The 7,160-nt window shown below is 57.8% G+C and overlaps 1 protein-coding gene across 7 annotated transcripts in view; it reads right to left on the reverse strand.

Annotated features, from left to right (window-relative positions):
• Positions 1-2,807: 2,807 nt before the first annotated feature.
• Positions 2,808-7,160, reverse strand: part of C1QTNF1 (C1q and tumor necrosis factor related protein 1) — a 26,585-nt gene continuing 22,232 nt past the window's right edge. For all 7 annotated transcript variants that reach the window (XM_014531842.1, XM_014531843.1, XM_014531844.1 and 4 more), the window contains one exon: positions 2,808-2,840. The gene's annotated coding sequence lies outside the window, so the exon portion shown is untranslated. The remainder of the gene's footprint in view (positions 2,841-7,160) is intronic.

Genomic DNA, 7,160 nt, shown 5'->3' on the forward strand with positions numbered 1-7,160 from the left:
CGGGCGCGGAGAGCCGCGGGGGCCTGGGTCTGAGCCCGGGCGCCCTGAGTTTCCTGTGCGCGAACCCTCCTGTCCTCACCAGCCTCCTTCAGAGGCGCGTCCGTCCGGAGGTCACGAAGTCAGCCATCGAGCTGAGATCCGAGCTCAGTTCTGATCCCTGTTCCCAATCTTCAAAAACGGCGAAACCCGCTTCTCATTTAGGTACCATGCGGCCAAGTGTTAGAGGCTTTATTCTCCTCGTTAGCACAAGAGCCAAGCACGTCACAACCTGTTCGAAAGACAGTCGTAGAAGAGACCTGGGTATAGATCAGGAATATTAAAATAAATAGGCAACTCAGGCAGACTCTATTCTTCTGGCGGGGAGGGGGGGTCCCGGACCTGTGGACAAGTGAGTTCGCACATTGTGGAAAGATGGGGATGTGAGCAGGGATGTGGGAGTCCATGGGACACAGCTTCCCTGTGCTCCGAGGGCCCCAGCTCGCCGGGCCTGGAGCACCCAGAGCTGGCACCGCCCCACATTGTGGGCACAGAGTTCGCAGTAAAGGCAGGAGGAAGGGGCCTGAGCCGCAGGAGGACGGGACCAGGGAGGCCAGAGATCAGCTTCATCTTTACCAGCCTATTGCCTTTTTGCATCTAAGAAAACACCTGTGAAACATCCGGGTAACAGCTACTCTTCAGAACACAACAGATGGCACCGGGCGGAAAGCACAAGTTCCCTCATTGTTATTGTTCTGTCCTGTTCATTGTCCGCTGTGAACGGTCCGTGCCCACCTGTGTGAAAGAAGCATGTGTCCATCATTTCACTCTATCCAATCCCAGAGCTCCCCGCGTTGCTTTCTCCCGCCTCCCTAATCTATCACCAATGGATTTCATGTGACCCACTGACGTCTCCTCCTTCGATGGTAATTTCTACAACAAGGTGAAAAGCTACCTTCTCCGGCGCATTATCCTAATGCCTTGAGATCCTGCTCCCTGGCGATTGTCAACCGTTTGGCTCAAATAAACTCACAAAAATTCTTTACAGGTTTGAATGCTTTTTGCATTAACTTGGTCATGTGAATAAGGGGGTGGGGCCATGCGAACATGGGGGCGTGGCCACGTGAACGAGGGGGGTGGGGTCACATGAACTCGGAGGAGGGTCATGTGAGGACGGAGGCTGAGATTGAAGGGATGCAGCCAGGAGCCAAGAAGCCCCGGGAGCCCCCAGCAGCTGAACAGGCAGGAGGGACCCCCCCTGGAGCCCTCCCAGGGAGCCCAGCCCCCGACCCCCCGATTTCAGATTCTGGCCCCACAACGGGGAGAGCCCCTGTTCCTGCTGGGTTAGGCCGGTCTTAGTCATCGGAGCCGCAGCCCCAGGAAACAGGCCCCTCCTTGCCCCTCCTTGTGGGGCTTTGAGCGGGTTCCTGGAACAGCTGAGCCCTGTGATCCGCAGGGGGACCCCGAGACCTCTCACTGCGGGGCTCACAGGGAGCCCCATCCCTGTGTCTGTGCCTCGGCCCTGCCTCCCGCTCCCCCCGGGGGCTCCTGGGCAGTGAGAGCAGTGGGCACAGCAGGCGGCTGCTGGGAGGGAAGTGCAGACCACGTGCCTCAGGTCTCCCCAAATGAACTTGGCCAGGAAGGGCCTGGCGGCTGAGAGCTGGACCCCTAGGCCCTCCTGGGTGTGACCTGCAGCTCTGTGGCCAGCTCGCTGGCTTTCACCCTAGCCTCTCTCCCGGAAGCTGCCGGAGGTGGAAGAGGAGGGAAGCGGGAGCTGGGGAGGGAGGGGGGCAGGAGCTGCCTGTTCTCAGAGCTCCACGGGGAGGACCCAGAACCTGGAACAGGAGGAGGGTGGGAGAGGCCCAAACAGACAGAGGGTCAGAGCGTCGGAGGGTACAGCAGGGGAGAGGAGGCAGGGGAGGGGAAGGCAGGGGAGAGGAGGTTTCAACACTTGCTGCCTGGATGGGGGAAGGGGGGGGTGCCTGGCAGGAATGGCTTCATGTGAGAGGGCACATGTGTGGGTGAGTGAGCGAGTGAGCATGTGCACAGGCGGGGGGCGGGGGGGAGGGTGAGGCTCATAGGGACGCAGCTGGCCCGCATCCACCGCCCACGCTGACGACAGCCTCTATTATGGTTGTGGACTTTGCACTTTAAAAGGCCCCAGGGCTTCCATAAACCTGAGCTGAGCATGGGGACCATGACTAAGGCCTTGGCCAGGCTGCGGGAGGACCGGTCACTCAGGAGCAGGGGACCGTGGTCCCAGGAGGACAGAGATCGCAAAGACCCGGGCAGTTTGCAGGGGCGTCCAGCTCGGCGCCTGTGTCAGGTGAGCACAGAAGATGCAGGGTCATTGTTTGGGCTGCATCGAACCAGGTGTTCCGAGCGCTCGCCTGCAGGTGAGAGGTGACCATAAATCAACAAACATTCCCTCTCTCCTTAAAACTGAAACATCGTCCTTAGAGAGACTCTAAATGGGCCTCCAGCCCTGGCTGGTTTGGCTCAATGGATAGAGCCTGCAGACTGTTGGGGGTGGGGGGGGGGGGTCCCGGGTTTGATTCTGGTCAAGGCCATGTACCTTGGTTGCAGGGTCCTCCCTGGCTCAGGCCCTGGTCGGGGCGCGTACAGGAGGCAACCAATCGATGTGTTTCTCTCACATCAGTGTTTCTCTCTGTCTTTCCCTCTCTCTTCCACTCTCTCTAAAAATCAATGGAAAAATATCCTCAGGTGAAGATTAAAAATAATAACATAAAAAATAATAATAAATGGTCCTCAGGTCCTGCTCCGCCTCTGGGGGGAATGGGCCAGGGCCGCCCTTCTCCGCTCCTCTCAGTAGGTTGGCCTCTGGTCTAGGAGGCAGGGAGGCACAGGGAAGAGCCGGGCTGCTGCACTGGCCCATTAGCTGTCTGCCCAGCAGGCCCCTGTGGCTACCGGTCTCTCTGGGGCTCCAGACCCCCCTGAGGCCTGGTTGGGCCCCCGAGAGCCCTAGACTTGGAGGGTTTCCAGGTAGAGCACAGGACACCCAATTAAATTTGAATCCCAGATAAACAGCAAACGAAACCTGGGACACGCTTACACAATCACTCTCGTTTGTCTGAAATGCCAGTTGAGCCGGGTCCCGTATTGGCTAAACCTGGCCGCCCTTCCTATAAGTCCACGCCTCGGCCTCACTGCAGGCCGCCCTGCAGGCCTCTGTCCACCCGAGCGCAGGCACCAGGTGGGCTCGGGAGAGCTGACCTCCACTGTGTCACCAGCCTGGCGTTGCAGGTGGCCTCGGGTTACCTGCATTGGCTGCTGCGCCTGCCACTCAGCCTGGCCCAGCGAGGGCGTCTGGGCTCACAGCTGTCTGTGCTGCCTTCCTCCAGCCTCTCCCTTCCAGCCTCCCACGATGTCCCGGGACCGGAAGCTGAAGCAGGTGGAGTGGCCATCACCGGCACCTGCTCCAGGGCTGTTGCTATGTGGAAAGGTGAGGCCGGAACTACTGTTCCCAATGTCCCTCTCGCCCCTTCCTTTAGGGAGAGAAGCCTCGCCATTTATTTTTTTTAATATATATTTTATTGATTTTTTACAGAGAGGAAGGGAGAGGGATAGTTAGATGAGAGAGAAACATCGATCACCTGCCTCCTGCACACTCCCTACTGGGGATGTGCCCACAACCAAGGTACATGCCCTTGACCGGAATCGAACCTGGACCCTTCAGTCCACAGGCCGACGCTCTATCCACTGAGCCAAGCCGGTCAGGGCAAAGCCTCACCATTTAGCTGCCCGCGGGCTGCCCAGGTGAAGACAATGTCCCCAGCAGCCCTGGCAGCTTACAGGGTCCATTTGAGCAAGTTCTACTTCAGCCACGGACGGAAGTGACTGGAGTGGCTGTGGTGGTGGTGGTGCCTGCAAAACAGAGGGGTGTGCCCTCCACTTTTGAGCACAGACTCGCTCCACCACGCTACACGGCAAACTACCACGCTACAGGGCAAACTACGATGCTACATGGCTAACTGTCATGATACACGACTAACTACCACACTACACAGCTAACTACCACGCTACACGGCTAACTGTCATGATACACGGCTAACTACCACACTACATGGCTAACTACCACGCTACACGGCAAACTACCACGCTACACGGCTAACTACCACGCTACACGGCTAACTGTCATGATACACGGCTAACTACCACACTACACGGTTAACTACCACGCTACACGGCTAACTACCACGCTACATGGCTAACTACCACGCTACACGGCAGAACTGGATGCCTGCACTCACCGGGTCCCTGTCTTAATGCTTTAACTGCACAAACATTTCATTCACTTTCGCCTTCCAGTGAGTGAAAGCCCTGCAGACATTGTCTCTTTACCCCCCTCCCCATCCTCAGAGGCCCCTCAGGGTCCCCCCAGTACCAGCAGCGTGGCCCGTGTCCGTCCAGGTGGTTTAACATTATTGTACGCGCACGTATGTACCCGAAACTACATAACATTGTGTTTTACAACAACGCTGTCATGCCGCACACAGGTATATTTTTATTGACTTCAGAGAGGGAGAGAGAGAGAGAAACATCAATGATGAGAGAGAATCACCGATTGGCTGCCTCCTGCACGCCCCCCACGGGGCATCGAGCCCGCAACCTCCTGGTTCAGAGGTCAACGCTCCACCACTGAGCCACCCGGCCGGGCTGTTATTCTGCCTCGTTACCTGTAGAACCTCCAGGTGCCTCGTGTGGGCCAGGTGCTCCTAGCGCTCGCCCACAGCTGGGAGGTGACCGTAAACAAACAAACATTCCCTCCTTAGAGCTGAGGCCTGGCCTTAGAGGCTCTGCATGGGCCTCGGGTCGGGGCGCCTCTGGGACACAGGCCTGGCCGCCCGCCCGGGCGGGTCTTTAATGTTTCGTCTTCCTGTTTGGTTCTCGACATTCAGACCCCTCCCCCCCTTCTTCCTGGGCCCACCCTGCTGACCACTATTTTCCTGGGCCCACCCTGCTGACCACTGTTCTCCTGGACGGTGTCCGTTCCACCGAGGCCTCCCGTGGTCTCTAATCACCGCTTTCATCCCGCAGGGGTGCGTCTCTTCAACTCCCTGTGGTTTATTTGTTCTTTCTTTTTCTTTCCTGATGCTTTTGGGCTGGAGCTCTGTCTATTTTATTCGTCTTTTCAAAACACCCACCCTGAGTCTCACTGTTTTCCCGTTTGTTTTCCGTGTCCGTCTTCTCCGCATTTGTTTTCTTTGGGTTTATGTTGCTCCTTTTCGGGTTTCAAACGCGGCCGGTTCGGTTGACTTATTTTGAAGCCTCTCTTGTTTTGCCGAGAGGGGCTGAGGGGGACACTGCCCTCTGAGGGTGACCCACTGTGCCCCGGCTTTGGCTCGGCGGCACTTTGGTTTTCATTACCTGCGAAGACGGTGCGACTCCGGTAGTTCCCCTCCAGCCCTCCAACAGCCCCTCCCGGGGCGGAGAGGGATCCGCCAGCTCCTCCCGCCGCGTCCTTACTTGTGTATCTTTCCCACAGCATCTCCCTGCCGCACCGTCACCAACACGTGGATTTTAGGAAAGGGTCTGTTGGCCTTCCCCCGTCGGAGCCAGGGTGCCCGGAGGTCATGTTGTTTATGATGTCAGGGTCAGGCTTCACTTCCATGGCATGGACCCGGGTCCTCCTCGCTTTCCGGAAAGATCCTCCTGTTGCTGTGAGTGCGGTGTTGGGGGTTTCCTGTCCGAGGTGACCGGCCATTTTCCTTTCCTGCCACTTTCTCATCGGGTTTTGGAAGAGATGATGATAAAAACGCGTTGGAAAACGTCCCCTTTTCCTCTTTTCTGGAGGTGCCCGTGCATCGTTGGGGTTATTTCCCTACAAATACCGGGCACCGCTTACTCACGAGCAACCTGCACCCAGGAGTGCCTTTTGCGGAAAGCCTTTCATGGCGGCCTCTAGTTTATACTTAGACTCTTCAGGTCTCCTGCCTCCTCCCGAATGCACGGCGTGCGTTTGAACAACAAAGCGTGTTCGTGACCTCGTTTCCCAGCTGGTGAACAGGAAGTCAGTCCTGACCTGTGCTTCCACGTCACCGATCTTCCCTTCCGCTCTGTGCACAGGGCTGAGCGTGCGGCTCCGGTCCCGTCTGGACTCCCACGCGGCCCTTTACGGCTGTTGCCGTGTCCAGCTCTCGGCCACGTGTCTCAGTCCCACGTTCCATCTCTTCAGCCACACTCAGGGGGAGGGGGTGTTACTTTAACTTCCGATTGTGGTAACTCCGCTGTGCGCTCCCCACCTGCTGGGCATCAGATCCTTGCTCGCTGGCGGTTTAGGAAGCGGGAACTCAAACCAACGGGCAGCTAACGTGGCGGCTGCCTCCACCTAGCAGCCGCAGCACTTCCTCCATCGTCAGGGGGCGGTTTCCGAGTCGCCTGGAGGACAGGGACTCTGGTCCCACTTGCGCAGCTTCTCTCCAGAGCAGCCCCTGCCCTCGCCGGCCACTCTGCCCTTAATGGTGTCCCTTGAAGCACAGAGTTTTAAATTTTCTTTGTGAGTCGGAGGGAGGCCCAGGAGCCCGTGCGTGCACAAGGCAGATGGCGGCGCAGACACCGGGCCCTCCCTGGAATTCCTAACAGGTCAGCACACCAGAGAGATGGCGACAGAGACTCCTTCCTGGAACCGTGACGGGCCTGCCCGCGGCGGGACTCCCACAGCTCATGCCCCGCCCTCACCGAACAGCTGTATAAAAAATGCCTCCACTCCCTCTCCGCACGACTTCACTGGCCCGCCCTTTAGGGCCTCTGTAGCTCGAAGATTAAAGTACCTCCTTTGATTTGCCTGGCTCTTTAACTCTCTGACTTTGTCTCCTGCGCCGCGAACCCTTACGTTTTTTAAATACATATTTTTATTGATTTCAGAGAGGAAAGAAGAGGGAGATAGAAACATCGATGATGAGAGAGAATCATGGATCGGCTGCCTCCTGCACGCCCCACCCTAGGGATGGAGCCCGCAACCCAGGCCTGTGCCCTGACCGGGAATCGAACCGGGACCTCCTGGTCCACAGGCCAATGCGCAACCCCTGAGCCACACCGGCCGGGCCAGAATTTTACGTTTTGACGATGTCCAGTTTAGCTGCTTTTCCTCTGTGACTGGGCTTGTGGAGCCATGTCCAGGGCAGGGCAGAGTGCGGGGCAGGGCGGAGTGCGGGGCAGGCGAG

The sequence above is a fragment of the Myotis brandtii genome, unplaced genomic scaffold (assembly GCF_000412655.1).
Source record: "Myotis brandtii unplaced genomic scaffold, ASM41265v1 scaffold825, whole genome shotgun sequence".
Classification (NCBI taxonomy): Eukaryota; Metazoa; Chordata; class Mammalia; order Chiroptera; family Vespertilionidae; genus Myotis; species Myotis brandtii.